The following is a 14668-nucleotide window of genomic DNA, read 5'->3' on the forward strand; positions in this document are numbered from 1 at the left end:
GTAAAATCTTAAATTAGTTGAAAGCCAATTTTAAAAAGTTGCAGCTTGGCAACATGCTCACAATGACGACGCTAAGAACCTGATGTCAGCCATGTTTAATACCCTGGTTATGAATGTTAGCATGCTAACATTAGCTCATGATTGCTAAACACAAAGGACAGCTGAGGCTGTTGGGAATGTTATTAGTTTCGCAGTTATAGACTGCTCCAAGGATAACGTTTTTTTCTTAAATTATATTTTTAATGTAGGCTGGTGCAGAATTTAATGTCGTCCTGGTTGCCTCGTCAAAAAGCCTATGGGATTTTCCATTGGATTTTGGATCATTGCAGACAATAAGCTCTGTGGTGAACAAATGTTATGTTGCACATATGTTTTGTTCGGCAAGATAATCTTCACAAGTGAACTCCACTTTTAGGATTGTCTTGCTGAAATGCAACTTCATAAATGTGTGTATGATGTAATTTCTATACCACTACGTATGGTTAATGGAGAGTTTACTGCATAATTTAGTTCTGGTTTTCATACCGCAATCTGTGTGTGTGTGTGTGTGTATGTGTGTGTGTTCAGCTTTCTGTAAAGGAAGGCTGTTGTGTGTGCTATTGTGCTTGCTATCAGATCTGGCTGCTGTGTTTCAGTCAGTGTGATAATGAGGCCACAGGGGGCTGAGAACAGTGACACACTAACTTGGAGAGAGGAGGAACATTCAGAGGCAGAGCGGGGTGTGGGGGGCGGGCATGGATGCTCTTACTCTACTCTTTTATTACTGAGCTTAGAAACCAGACGCATTTTGAAAAGTTCCTTTTGCTCTGGTGTTGTCTTCAGGTTCAACTTTCTAAATAACTTAATAGAAAACCTTTAGATGAAGTTTATAGAGGTATATGACCACTCTAATGAGTGTTTGTGCTATCTGTGTGAGTAGTTTATGTGTGGTAGTGTGTGAGTATCCCACCAGCAGTGCTTGTCTGATAAGCCCAAGAAACTCCAAGAAGAAAATCAATACTTCTGCTCATCAACGCTGGCTGGAACCTTGGTGATTACACTCAGACAACACACTCACATAAACTGCAGACGGAAGGGGGAGAGTCCTTTGAATCCAAATGTCTCGATGCACCATACTTCCCTAATGTCAGTGATGCTGTTGATCTGCTATGACTGCAGAGTGATGATATGTTGGAACCTCCTCTTTCTTTTAGCAGCAAAGCCTTTATGCTTGGAGAGAGCAAGCCGGAGCCAGCAGGTGTAAGGCGCAAGGATTGAAAATGAGCATCGGACTCAATGTCACCTTATGTCATAGAGCAAGACGTTCAATTCTGCACCTGGGATGCTGACACAAGACCACAACAGAAAGACTACCAGGTCAGAATTTGTCTTCTCTTAGCATGAAAAGATTTTGAAGGTTTTTTTGGCCACTTGGGGGCAGCAGCACAAGAAAATTAAAAACATTCTCCTACAACCCCTATTCCCAAAAAGTTGGAAGTGTTTACTGTGAACAACAAAAATAAAAAATGAGTGCAATCAATAGCAAATCCTTTATTCTTTGGTAAATACACACTCATTTTGAATTTGATGGCAACATGTTCCAAAAAAGGGGACAGGGACATGATTACCACTGTGTTACATCACCTTCTCTTTTAAGAACACACAATAAGCGTTTGAGAACCTAGGACAGTAATTGTTGAAGTTTTTAAGGTGGAATTTCAGGAGCAGGCCCTCTAACAAGTTCAAAATTTAAAAACTGTGTGGAAGAATAAGTTGAAATCTCAATTAAACACAGTAAGAGATATGTTTTGTTATACAGAAGGCATCTAGAAGCATTGCAAACATTAGCTTCTCAGTATTCACTAAATTTCAGCTAGCATATCCAAAACCTTTCCCCTGTTTCATTCCATTTTATTGCACATAATTTTCATGGATTTAAGTCTTAGGGTTTCTTTTGTATTCAACATTCACAGAGTTAATGTCCTTGACAGTTCGCATTCAGTGGGGTTATTTGAGATGTTTGCTATAAACAGTTTCCTACTGCTGCTGTAAACAATAGAAATAACAACAGTGACACTGAACCAAAACAATGAGCTGAAAGATGCTAAAACGCTCTTTAGAGTTGAGGGACACAGAAGAGTTGGGTGATAATTTTATGTGGGTTGGTCACTACAAGCAACCCTTATCAAATTACACATAGTCATTTTGTCTCTAATAAGTACAAAAATATTGGTAAGTGCAGCTTTCAGGCACCATGATCACCTGATCTGACATATTAATCACCTCATATTAGTCACCTCAAAAACATTAAGCCACTGATACAGCTGTAGCCCCCTTTCTTTTTTGTCTTTCTGTAAAGCCAGATTTCACCATTCCATTTTTTCACTGTTGGGATGTACTAGGTATTGTTGTGGGAGGTGGTGATTGAGGAAAAGTGTTTCCACTTTACAGGGGTGGGAATATTTGGGCACCTCAAGATTTGATTCATATTCAGAGTGCTGTGATGTGATAATAAAACAATTATCTATCATTCACACTCTCATCCATCCTTACTAGTGCTCAAGAAGCAGCTAAGGACATAAACACAATGTTTAGGTCCATTTACAAGCCTAATTAAATTAGTTCAGCTGCAAGGAACGCACAAGCCAGTCTAACAGTTTGTTACAGGCAATTATGATATTAACAGTCGGGTTTTGAAATCTCCAATTATTGACTCCTGCATCAAAACATAATCTTTCAAGAGAGAAATGCAATGCATCTATTTCTTACTCCCCTAACCTCTCTGTCTTCCCTCCTTGTCTTTGCTCTATGTGCGACATCTTGGCCAACACTGTACTTGACGGAGTGGAGTGCAGCAGTGTTGGATCATGGCTCAGACGACATCAGCTGCAGCAGAATGTCAAAAGCAGTCATGAGCAGCTGAGGGGATCCAGCCAGACACTATCGGGCCAGCTGCCCGCCAAGGTGGAGGAGGAGAGGTAATAGAGTTATCGTCACAGTCGACAGGAAAAGCACTGAAGTGGTCCTTGAAATTTCAACAAACGGTGTGTAGCCCCTTACTTTTGGTCAGTTGTAGATATGTTTGTACAGGAATTTTAACTTTTTCAGTTGTTTCACAAAGTTGCTCAAGTGTCCTGTGTGTATTCCTAGCAAACATGTTGGTTTGCTGTGAAATTTTGTTCAGGCAATCATGGTCCCCAGAGGATAATACCTACTGACTGTGGTGCACCGCCGGCGTTTCTAGCAAAGGTAAAGGAATCCCCTATTAAAATGTCTGTGGAATAAGCGTGTGTCAGAGAGTGTGCCTCCCTCTTGAATTCATATTAAATGGGACAGCTCATGCTAGCTGGTTAATAGCAGCTGACTTCCCTTCCCTTCTCTTGGTGTTGTGTGCAGGTGACACCCGAGAGAGAAGTAATAATATGTATGGGAGAAGACAGAGAGGACGATGAGATGAGTGTGAGGAGGGAGGAGAGTGCAGCAGTGAAGGAAGAAAAAGTCAACAGGTCAGTTATTTAAAGTGAAATGGCTAGAGAAAAATATGTGCTGGGCTGCCAGAGAAAACACAATATGTATTTTTTTAGTTCCTTCCATTATAATGGTTTTACTTCTTTGTATACTGGCTGTCTTCCTTTGGAGGTGAGCGCTCTTGTAACTTGTTTTATTGCTCCCGTTCAGTCACTTTGTGTGAACGTTATCACCGCCCCTCTGTTGTTATGTTGTTTTCCAGCTGCCACACTGCAGCATAAAGCTGCCCAGTGGATATAAACTACTGCTCCAGTAGAGATATTATTAAACAATGTGAGCCGAGATTCCTTTTCTCTCATGAGAGTGAGGAAAACCATTTCAGAGCCACTACACTGGTCTATAAATTATACCTTAAAGCCAAATGTCTCTCAGACAGGTATATTTTTTTAAAATGCGTACAGCTTAGACCTGTGGAAGCCTATTATGACCAGAAAAAGAAACAAGAACCAGACTTGCCATTTGTCTTTTCTGAAATGTGTTAGAAAGACTTATACTAACATTTGAGGTCATATGCATCACAGTCATGCATAGTAGTGATGGGTGTCTTAAGGTCCTTCGGCTGAAGCAAATCATCATCAAACTTCTTTTTACATTCAGGGCAAGCTTAAAACAGCTGTATGCTTCATTCAGAGAATATCTGTGATTTAGTCGGAGCTTGGATTGCCTGCACACGGCTCTCAACATGGAGGTGGTTGCAGCCGCAGTATGCAGCTAACAGTGCAAACAGTGCCGACAGAGCAAGCAGTGTAAATGTTGGGGTAACCGGAGGGTGGGCAATCTCAAACTGCAGTGTTCAGCCACTGTGAGTTGGGAGTTGGGATGGCATTATCAGCTGTAACTGCTGTATGAGCGCAATGCAGAGCAGTGACACTTAGCTACCCAGTAGGATACACACATAGGAGGACTCACATGCACTAAATTACCAACCCCATTCTTATTTCAGGGTTGTCAAATACTGGATGCTTTGTCATGCCACTCCTCATCTCATAGTGATGCACAGGGCACCCCTTCAGCATCTCTATGTGCAGACACATATTGTAACATGTGGTTACTGCTATGAAATGGTCTCAGTTAGGGTCTCAGTTAGGTGTAGGCAACAGAACTATTTGGTTAGGTTCACAAAAAAGATCATTTTTGGGTTAAAATAACTATGTTTGTAATGTTACGCAAGGTGATTGACAACAGTGTGGGACGATCATACATAAATTGTTTAATGTTCTGTCATAACATGGCTAGACTGGCAACATAAAGAACAGTAACGCTTGGATTACAACCATAGACTGAATAAAAATAATGGGTGTAGCCACCTTGTCAACAGCCATTGGTTTGGCTTTTTGGGTTTTGCCATCTTGGCTTTTTGGAGTTGGAAGTTACCATATTTGGACAGAAGGGTGGAGCTGTGGAGGAGCTACAGGTAGATGAGTGAAAAGAAAACTCTCTATAGACAGCCGGTCACTTAATATGGCCATACCCTTAAATGTGTGTAATTTATGCTTTTGAAAAATGTGGGGTTAAGTTCCTAACAAATATCAACTCCTGTACAACTGTCATGTATGGAAAAATTGATAAATAGATCAAAACCATGTTTTTGTACTAGGCCGCAAACATGTTTATTTCTGCTGTAAAGTTGGGGATTTTAACATTGCCTTAACATTTCAGTCCTGTGGCTGCTGCTTGATTGCAACACACACAAAGATAGCATGACTTCATTTTCTGCTCAGGATGCCATTACTCCACTACATCTTCACATATCAAATAGTTGCTTGTTGCTTTATAAATGCTCTGAGTGTTTCGTACAGCTCCTTTAATTAGAGCTGCTATTGATTAGAGTTTGCTCCTATTAAAAACTCATGTTAAAAATGTTTATAATGGGAAAGTTAAAATTAATGGAACTAGCCCGCAAGTCACTTTTAATGTGAGTGAGCTAAATGTGTGTTATGAAATTTTAAAAAAGACATCATCGAGAGAGGAAATTGATCTCAAATTCTCTCATTCCTCAGGAAACAGAAGGGCATCAATCTTTGTGTTTTATTGTTGCTGGATGAAAAACAAATTGCTAGAAGGGCTTGACTGGAATGGAAATTAGAGTACTGTAGCTGTGACTCATAAAAACAGATGTCACTTGCATCCACTCACAGCTGCTGATGGGATAAGAGGCAAAGAAAAAGAGAAAAACTGGGTGAGAAACAAACATAAGTGAACTAATCAGCATTTTATTAGCGCAACAGAGTGAACACTCTCCTCTGTGCTTCCCATTGATTTATCATCTGTTGCCAGACCTGGTTTGTGTGGTGGATGGGGAGGTAACTAGAGCGATGGAGGCTGAAGGGGAACAGGGCGACTAGTTCATCATGTTAGCCTAGTTAGATGAAAGCAGAAAGAAAGAGATGCTCATTAAATCCTTGCCCAACTCCGCATTTCCCCGTTTCCCTTCCCAGTTCCTTCCGCTTCCCTTTTACCCCAAGTGTCATAGTTTTGCATCATGCTTGGCAAGGAAAACAAAAGCAGTAACACAAGATAATGTCTTATTGTCTTTATTGGTTTGCCATTTGCTGAACCAGACCACCATGCAAAGGTGCTTGGGTCATTTCATGCACTTAAAGCTGAGGGGCAACAGAGTGTAGCATCAATAGAGGTAAATTAGGTCTTTATGTTGCTCTTTTGTTTGCTGGTTGACAACTTTCTTGACCTCCAGTTTCGCTTACTATATGGATTTTCCTTAAAATGGGATTTTCTCAATGAGACCTGCTAAAATAAAGGAAAATAATAGTAGATAAACCAGTTCAAATGGTCCATTTGTTCATGCAGCCAGCAGAGGTTTACTGAAGTCAGCATTGTAGCTTTACACACACGCACAGATTGCCCACTCAAGCACAAACTCCATGTATCCATGCCCGTCTTTATGTCCGAGCCCTTGACATTTACTCGACATTTGATGACATTTGTGGACACATGTAAACCGCTGTATCTGAGAGTTTATCAAAAATGGAAGGAGAATAGTGATGGCCAAATGTCAACAGGCTGCAGCCATCTGTTGTTATGGCTCCAGCACTAAAGTAAAGTGCACTGTGGGACAGTGTCGTGGTGGTCACTTCTGCTGTGTCATGGCTAAGAGTGCTGCTTTAGGGGGGTCTGGTCTATGGCTTCATAGACACAATAAACTGGACAATGTTTGATGAAGTATTTGTCCATGAACCTGTGTCATTGTATTTTTGACATTATTCTTTATTGATTATGATAACACTGTATTCATCAAACTTGAGCCAAAAGTTTGGTCAGATTTTAAAACAATTGTATGGAAGAAAAAATAAGAACTTTTTTAAATGTCTGCAATGAGCCTTCACGGCACAAGAAAACGGTGGTAATTATTTAACCTTTTGCCATTTTCTCTTCGAAAACATTTTTCCGAGCATGGTGGTTTCTTAAAAACCTGACTCACTGTCTACATGCTCATGTCCTGTCTGACTTCTCTTAACATTGTGTTTTTTGGTTAGTTGTCCTTCCTTGCGTATTCCTGTAGGTGTTTCTGTAGGTCTCATTCTCGTGATAGCAATATCTCAAGAAAACCTTGAAGAAATTTCTTCAAATTTGACATGTACATCCACTTGGAGACGTAGATAAACTGATTTGCTTTTGGTAGTCAAAGGTCAAGGGCACTGTGACCTCAAGTCTGTCTCATTTTCATGTGTGCTTTATCTCAAGAAGGCCTTGAATGCAACTTCTTCAAATTTGGCAGAAATTTCCACTTGGACTCAAGCATGCACTGATTAAAATTTGGCGGTAATTCTGGTTTAGCATTATGCTCTGCTTCTTCAAATGTCAGCACTCTTGAGAGGGTTTGAAATCAGTCAATTGCATAAATTCACCAAAGCATTGCTTTATTTGAAAGTACAGTGCAAATTTACCTCACTTTTCCATTTAAATGGATTATTTCTAAAATTTGCTTTTGCAAATGGTGGTGTGACCAAGCCCTTAGAAGGTAAACACCCCAGGCAAGCACATAATGTTTGAGTACAGAGAGAAGACAGATGGAACAGGGCATGAAAGTAATAAATATTCATAGGAACAATCAAAAGAATATTCTGCAACAGGAATACAACAACTGTTACATGTGTGCATACACATGTGGCCTGGCATCATTTTAAACTTTAGATTGCTAAAGTAATTTTAATTGTAGAGCAGCTAATGTACCATAGCCTTGCACGCAAGCCCCAAACAAGACTCCTTATCAGCAACAAATCACCTCACACAAACGACATTCCTTTTAAAGTTCCTCCTACACTGACAGTGAAATTGCAACCAGCAAGGCCTCTCTGATGGAAATGATATTAAGAGATTTTGTATGACAGATGCCGAGACAGGCGATTTATTGTTAGCATATGGTGCTTCATGATTCATTCCCACTGTGACTCAGTGAAAGACCAATATAGACACTCAGCTTTGCCAAATTCTTTAAACAGCCTCACACCCGATCATCAGAGGAAGGATTAAAGCTTTGATATGATGAGAAGGAGCAACGATGTTGCAAGGAAGTAATGGGGCGCCAAAAGGCAGGTCAATAGTGTGACAAAGAACAACCGACAGATAAGGGGCATCATGTGTTGAGGGGAGGCTCTGATCTCTACCCAATTAAATATCTCAACAGTGGTTGTATGGATTGCTGTGTAATCTTGTGCAGATATTCATGGTTGTCAGAGGATAAATCCTGCTGATTTTGGTGATCCCCCTGGTTTTCATTTAGCATCACCAGCAGCTCAAGTTTTCACTTATCCAGTGAAATATCTCAGCATCTGTGCCGTTGTACAAAATGCTTTAGCAAACTGACATTAATGGTTCCCAATCAATCTACCCTATTAGTTTGACAATCCTATGGTTTTCCCTCTTGCTACCACCATGAAGTTCACATTTGTGGTTTTGAGTGATATGTCTCGATAATGATTGGATAGATTGCCATGAAATTTGGTACAGACGTTCATGCCCCTTCTACTACTTGCAAAACTAATGACATTGCCATTAGCCATTGGCTTGTGGACTGCCATTTTGAATCTGGGGTTTGGCATTTCTGCCATTGCCATCGTGGATTTTGAGAACTAGAAGTGAGCATATTTGGATAAAAGGATGCAGCTGAGGAGGATCAGCAAGTGGATCTGAGTGAGAACTCAAAATGCCCATTCCCTTAATTATACCTAACTTTAAGCCTTAAAAGAATGTAAACAGGTGAGTTATAAAAAAAAAATGAAACCCCTGTATGTTTGGCAATTTTTCGATTCCTCCCTATGATTTGCTATTACTCATTGTCTTTCTTGGTTGGATTTGATAGATTTAGACAAGAGGAGTGGGATTGGTTAGGTTTAGGATAAGAATGTCAGGGTAAGCCAATTAAAGGTAGAGTAAAGCAGAGCCATTCCTTCTCTATCCTAGGAAATGGAAATTCACATTGTCATAAATGGGGAATTTTCTTTAAAGACCAAAATATTTTTTTTGTACCACGCTATAACCATATATAGACATTATATACCTCCTAGTATCAGTACATTTAAACGCACACTTAAGTCGGGCTGTGGTTATGATCTTATTATTATTCTAGATTAGGTGATTTAATTGGACTAAAGTCCTTGTTCCGGTATACAAGCACTGGGAGAGAATCGATGTACTGATGGTAGTATGTCTGACTCCACCACGGTAGGGTGTAATATGCCTCCTTTCAGCTAGCTGCTATCGGACCTTCTTCTGGTTGACCAATTACATCACATACCAAACAAGTTAGCAATCAGTGAATTGGTTGCATGTCGAACAGTGACAGCACAGATAACTTTTCGGCTCTGTACATTTCCTATATACTCTACACTTTACTTGGTATTTTTGTTTTGTTTTTCTCCTCTTCTTTTGTTTTCCCAGGTTTTCTTCTACGAAATGATGCTGTTTGACTTCCAGGTCAAAGCTCGACACTAGACTCGAGACTATGGAGCATGCACGGTATTGCCAGTTCAAGTCTAGTTGACGAACATGTTTCCATGTATTTTTAAAGTCCAGTTTTAGTTAGACTAACACAATTATTTTACTTTTTCTAACATGTTAACAAAGGGAGTGGGTGGATGGATGGATGGATGGATGAATGATTGGATGAATACTGAAAAAGGAGAGATGGAAGGAATTGTGACCTTCAATTTTCTTAGCTGCCTACAAAAGTCTGGAAAGATACTGCCTTAAGAGTTTTGCAGGAAAAGGAATGGTGCCTGATACAGAAAAGTAAATGGATAGATACATAAGTAGAGGATAATGTGGACAGAAAAAAGTGAAAGAGATTAGGGCAAATAAATGGCTGTTAACAATGAAAATACTGTGTGATCCTGGCAGTCTAGGTCGGTGTTTGAACATCCTGTAAAGTAAGTGTTGAATAGCAACCCCATGAGTATGATCCACTATAAGTGCAAATGATTTCAGTGGCTTTGATGTGTCTTTGCAGAAAAAGGTGGCCTTGCACTGCCCAGAATGCAAACAAACAGCTTCTCATTAAATCTGAATTCCCCTGTGATTTACTGTGTTAATTTCTGCTCATACATAAGATGATAACTTTGATATTCAGCGAGCGGAGCGCGGCGTATTGATGATTTGATTACTGCTGCATTTCCATTGACTGGCTGTCGTGCTGTATGGCTGGAATGGCTGATATAATGAGAAGACACCTACTGTAGCTTGCACAGATAAATTCACTTCATTGCTCAGAGTTCACTGGAGGATTGTTTCTCTGCATCAACAGGATGCATTAATTCAGACTTTATTGAAAATCTCAATATGACTGTATATTTTATATACTGTGCCGCTGTGTGGATTCTAAGTATTCTCTGTATAAAATTGATATTCTGGTCCAGAAAATTTTGATAAAAGCAACTACATTACTATTTCTTTATAAAGTATAATGGACATTTTGACCTGCCACAGCCACTTGGTGGCAGTGGAACAGGATGTAAACACAACATAACACACTATAGTGACATAGAATCACCTTATAAAGTTGTTATTGCACATAAAATGCCTTGTTGCACATCCAGCAGCAAGATGGATCATTCGCTTTCATGTCGGGTCATGTTTCTGGTCACCAGATTAATATGGGTCACTCTCCTTTTAGCTCTGTTTTGGTTTCCACCATCTCCCGATGGAAATGTCTGGCTATTTAGCTGCAAAAGTACCCTGATATATATAAAAAAACTTGCTACTAACTTTCTCGATCTGCTGTTTGGTTGAGGGCATGTAATGCGCTATGAGTTTATCAAAGTTTTTTAAATTCGGGGCTCATGAAAACCAAAATCATACATACACAAAAAAAAATAAGTGAATGATTATTTTCTGTGGGCTAGTCATTATCATTATCTTGGAACCCATTGGCTATCGGCCATCAGTCTGACAACATGGCCTATTTTCAATCTGAAGTTTCCAAATACCGACACCTTCTCACGCCTCTGAGTGTCTGATATCAACTCATAGGGCCTGTATTAGCCTTAATGTAGCATTGCATAGCCAGAGCATTCTGCACAGCACTGTGTCAGCGCTAAAGAAAGGTCTAGAATCATTATTTAACATAAATTCTGCTATAGTGGAAGAAATGCCCCGGCTTGTTTCTGTGTCTTTAAACGAATCACAATCGTCTTGAGCGACACTAAACCCAGGTTGCAGCGAAAGTGTCATCTCAAAATAATGTCCATGTTGAACTTGTTTCGGTGGAACATTTGTGCATGGGGAGGCTTTTTTAAAGCGCGTCCACAATCTGTTTTATTTGTTTTAGAGCTTTTCAAAAATTTGTGAAATAAAAAAGCCTTATTGCACGATACAAATCTTTCTCAAAATGTGCCATTTTCAGGGTTCAAGTTGTTAGCTAGCAGGTTGTTGTTGTTTCCTGTAACGAAGGGGATTTGGAAACGGTAACGCAGATAGCAAAAGGAAAGGAGAATGCCAGCCAAAATCAGCCACCCAATGGCAGATTTATAGCCATAGTGTTTATCCAGTGAGTCAGACTACCATAAGTGTAAGACAACTCTCTTGAGGATGAGAAACAGTTCATCACACGAGTCTTGTTCTGACATACTGTTGGTTCTGGGACAAACTAGTCAACATCTTTGAAGCCTCATAAAGTGAAACACAAAGTACTTTAATTCAAGTTTAATATAAATAGCACATTTGTTGGGGCTTGCCCTCAGCTTCATACTGTCCTTTTGAAAGCGTTTGGAATGATTATGATGGGCAATTCAGACTATTTTCGTCTGTTAGAGCTTGTCATGGTGACATTCAGTGACAGCGGTTATCTTGGCAGCTTGACAGATGATTCGGTCCCTGCCCATTTCTACAGTAAAGACATCAGGAGACACTTCCAACACATCATGAATTTATTCCCGCAGTGGCAGCAAAACACGGTACTTATGTCAGAAACTAAATGAAAATAAGACTCAGATTGGAGTAAACTGGAATTGCACTTTAAATTAATGTTGGCAAGTTGCTTTTTTCACTGTTCTACGACGTTACACAAACCCTTAATTTCACCCATAGCCCCATTACATAATATCTTCTATATTTAATGACAGAATCGAGGCTTAAATCTCAGCAGGAATGTCACATCTGTAAGCTACTTCACAGGCTCCTGGCCTCTTGAAATAAGATTGATAAAGTGGAAGTGGAATTCCTTTTTGATGAGACATCTAAACTCTAAACAGTACTCCAACCACAAAGAACATGGATAAAAGCTGCAGATCATTTTTCTTCTGGACATTTTGCAGCTGAGAGCAAACACTTGCGTGGCTTCTCGCTATTGTGGCCGTAACTCTCTCCAGACCGTTGAAAAAAAAGCCGAAGGCCAGCCAAATTGTGGACACCCACACACACATGCTAACACACACTCATGTCTGTCTCTCTCTCTCTCTCTCTCTCTCTACCTCTCTCTCAGGTTAATGAAGTGTGACTGTTCTGACAGGAGAGACCCACGGAGAAAATCCTCTGAGGAGCAGGTTACACCCTTCATATTTCCAAAGAAAACACACACACACACACATACTCTGGCATCCGAGAATACCTTGACTCGGTTTCTATCTGATGGCATCAGTCCTGGAAGTGTGTGTGGGTTTTCAGTGGCTCATGGAAATGTTCTTCCACCTACGATACTACATCTGTTCCCCTGGTACCACTCCCCTCCATCCCTCTGATCTGCGTCCAGATGACATTCCTGTCTGGCCAGCTTCATCACAGTCCCATGATGAATGAGACAACCTCATTTACATAATAAACTGCTGGAGCTGGATACGCAAAAGCGAAAGGAAACCCACTTGAACTCTGGATGCCCGTCTGAACTCTGAGACACCCTTTTGTTTCTTTTTGGGGTAAAAAGGCCATATTTTCTATAGTATGCTGCATTCATTTTTATTGGGGAAATAGTAGGCATAGGTTTTGTGAAATCGACATGTACATTGTGTATTGGTGAAAGTCAATGTAGTGTACACAATGGAAGGTGACGGTTAAATTAGATTTAGCTTTAGTTTCTACATACTTAATTAAATTCCTAGATAAAGTTTGCCATTTGGAGTTTTGCCATCATTTCATGACTAAATCCCAATCGAGCTCGCCAATTTTTTTTTGCCCTTCTGCCTTTTACTTTGTGCCACATCTTGACAATTGAAAATTGATGGATTTTATTGGCATATTTGTGGTCCACAGAGGATGATTCTGAATGAGATTAAGAGTAACAAGCTACGCTAGCTGCAGTTAAAAGCAAGGCCTACTTTGGGACAATTTTGCTTTGAGTTTAATGCCAATGTAGCCTACACTCAACAAGGATAATGCAAACATGCTGTTTTTTTTTGTTTTTTTTACCAGGCATAACCATATATAAGTCAAAAATAAGTCTCATGTCTTTGCACTCAAGTCCCAAGTCATGTCTCAAGTCAAGACTAATAAGTAGGGTTGGGTACCAGGCCCCCAGGAAGTGTGCAAGGTTTTGAAGCTAGTTTTCATAGTGGCCAAACACTGGTACTGCTATTTCCAGGGTCTGTTGCATAATGCCATTGGGCCCAAAAAGACTTTGTTCTTTTTGACTAACATGGTGAAAGAGACATCTGTAAATCAGTGGTTAAATTTTTTTTGAGCGCCACAACCCCTGCATAATGACATGTTGCACTATTTAGATTTGATCAGTTCAATTTGCTGACATTCAAGTTAGTCCAAAAGAGCCGCAAGATTAAACTGTTTTATTGCCATTCAAGTTACCAGAGTGCTATACCAGAAGTCAGTGTCTCGGTCGCTGTTGAATCTCCAGTGTGCTTGCTCTATGGGCCCATTGATGCTGAAGCAGCACTGATCATCCCAATAATTTCATACCGTGGAAATAGAGCTTTTTTGGCTTCATGCACCACTGAGTAACTTTCATAGGAATGAACAGAGCCTTCAGTGTTGTATTCAGGTCTGTTAATACATCCATGTTGTCCAAAACAACAAGTCCAAAATAATAATAATAATAAAGTCCTAAATAAGTCATAATTTGCTCCTCGCCAAATTTAATGCCATTTTTAACAACTGCGAAATGTTATCTCAAATTTTCAAACATCATGAATGTTATTTATAATTTGTATCTTTTGTCAAAGCAGGTGTGACTGAACTCAAGTCGGAAAAAGTGGAGCTGAAATTGTACTTTCACTATTAAACAGTACCACAAAAGAATGAATTATGTGTTTCCGTCTTGTAGCTAGTACCATATTATATATCAAGAAAAATGTCTAGGCTATAACTTTCTCTTATCAAATATGCTTGGGGTAAGGTTACAAAAGGCTCAAGTCCAAGTAAAGTCATGAGTCATTGATGTTAAAGTCCAAGTCGAATGTAAAATCATCAAATTTGTGACTTGAGTTATTATATGTATATATATATATATGTATATATATGTATATATATGTGTGTATATATATATATATATATATATATATATATATATATATATATATATATATATATATATATATATATATATATATATATATATATATGTGTATATATATGTGTATATATATGTGTGTGTGTATGTATATATATGTATATATATGTGTGTATATATATATATATATATATATATATATATGAAGGGCTCCCAAGTAAACATTCAGTATCAGTTTAAGTGTACACTGCA

At 39.3% G+C, this 14668-nt stretch overlaps 1 long non-coding RNA gene across 2 annotated transcripts; it reads left to right on the forward strand.

Annotated features, from left to right (window-relative positions):
* Nucleotides 1-2421: 2421 nt before the first annotated feature.
* LOC148186373 (uncharacterized) lies at nt 2422-14189 on the forward strand. Of its 2 annotated transcripts, XR_015774986.1 has the most exons (4): nt 2422-3023; nt 3164-3228; nt 3376-3485; nt 12443-14189. It is a non-coding gene; the product is annotated as an uncharacterized LOC148186373 (long non-coding RNA). The 2 variants fall into 2 exon arrangements; XR_015774985.1 differs by having other exon boundaries at nt 2422-3228.
* The last annotated feature ends 479 nt before the right edge of the window (nt 14190-14668 follow it).

Source organism: Plectropomus leopardus, chromosome 19, assembly GCF_026936395.1.
Source record: "Plectropomus leopardus strain MGB_pleo_1.0 chromosome 19, ASM2693639v1, whole genome shotgun sequence".
Classification (NCBI taxonomy): Eukaryota; Metazoa; Chordata; class Actinopteri; order Perciformes; family Serranidae; genus Plectropomus; species Plectropomus leopardus.